This window comes from Arachis duranensis, chromosome 3 (assembly GCF_000817695.3).
Source record: "Arachis duranensis cultivar V14167 chromosome 3, aradu.V14167.gnm2.J7QH, whole genome shotgun sequence".
NCBI lineage: Eukaryota > Viridiplantae > Streptophyta > Magnoliopsida > Fabales > Fabaceae > Arachis > Arachis duranensis.
Window position 1 is genome coordinate 63,942,472 of NC_029774.3, and position 1,858 is coordinate 63,944,329.

A 1,858-nucleotide genomic window follows, 5' to 3' on the forward strand; every position below is an offset into this window, starting at 1 on the left:
CATTTGAGTTTGCCTGACTAAGATTTACAAGATGACCATAGCTTGCTTCATACTAACAATCTCCGTGGGATCGACCCTTACTCGCGTAAGGTTTATTACTTGGACAACCCAATGCACTTGCTGGTTAGTTGTGCGAAGTTGTGTAATGCCATGGTATTGAACACCAAGTTTTTGGGGTTCATGTCCGGGGATTATGAGAGTTGTGAAAAGTATTGATCACAATTTCGCGCACCAAGTTTTTGGCGCCGTTGCCGGGGATTGTTCAAGTTTTGAGCAAGCTTTTGGTAACATCAGTGCCAAGATCCGGCAACAACACCAAGTTTTTGGCGTTATTGCCAGGGATTGTTCAAGTTTGGACAACTGACGGGGACCGAGGTTTCAACTTATCATCACAAGAGCTTGTTGATTTCTATCAATCTTGCTGTTGGAGCAGTGATCTGCTAAGGCTTGGCTGGCCTCTGGCCATGTCTAGTGTTTTGGACCGAAGCTTTCTTTGAAAGCTTGGCTGGCTGTAAAGCCATGTCTAATTTTTGGACCGGAGTCTTAGACTAGCATTGGCATGATTCCTGGAATTCTCATTAAGAATTTTGATACTTTTTTTTTCCTTTCTACTTAATTTTCGAAAATTCAAAAAAAAAATTACAAAATCATAAAATCCAAAAATATTTCTTGTTTGAGTCTAGAGTCTCATGTTAAGTTTAGTGTCAATTGCATGTTTTTGTTCTTTTTGCATTCATGCATATGTCTTCATTAATCTTCAAGTTGTTCTTGATGATTTCATTGCTCTGATTTTTAAATTCTCTTGACTTGAGTGTTTATGTGTCTCATATGCATTTTCATTTTGTTAGTGTCAGTAGTATACAAACTGCTAAGTTTGGTGTCTTGCATGCATTGTTATTTGATTCTTGTTGCATTTTGATTTATCCTTATTATCAAAAATCCAAAAATATTTTACTTTGTGTCTTCTCAAGTCAATCATACTTATTAAAAATCCAAAAATATTTGTAATTTGTGTCTTTTCAAGTCAATAATACAGAGAATTGAAGATTCAGAACATACAGCAGAGGAATTACACAGAAAAGCTGGGCGTTCAAAACGCCCAGTGAAGAAGGATAGACTGGCGTTTAAACGCCAGCCAGGGTACCTGGTTGGGCGTTTAATGCCCAAAAGGGTAGTATTTTGGGCGTTAAACGCCAGAATGTGCACCATTCTGGGCGTTTAACGCCAGGATGGCTAAAGGGGGAAGATTTTGTTTTCAATGCAGATTTTTTTCAAGTTTTCAATGTTTTTCAAAATCAAATCTTTTTCAAATCAATTTTTCAATCAAATCTTTTTCAAAATCAATTTCTTTCCATTTTCAAAGATACTTACTATCAATTAATGATTTGATTCAACATTTCAAGTATGTTGCCTTTTCTGTTGAGAAAGCTTTAATGTTTGAATCATATCTTTTCTTGTTAGTCAAGTTTTTAATTTTCAAAATCAAATCTTTTTAAAATGTTTTTCAAATCATATCTTCTCAATCACATCTTTTTAAAACCAATCATATCTTATTAACCACATCTTTTTCAAAATAGTTTTCAATCAAATCTTTTTAATTTCTAATTTCAAAATCTTTTTCAAAAATCACTTGATCTCTTTCCCACTCTTGGTTTTCGAAAAATTAATTAGTGTTTTTCAAAATGTTTTCAAAATTTCTTACTTAATTTTCGAAAATCACTTCCCTCCTTCTCACATCCTTCTATTTATGGACTAACACTATCCCTTAATGCAAAATTCGAACCCCATCTTCTTTGATAAAGTTCGAATTTTCTACTTCTGTCTTCTACCTTTCTTTTCCTCTGACACTTCAAGGAAT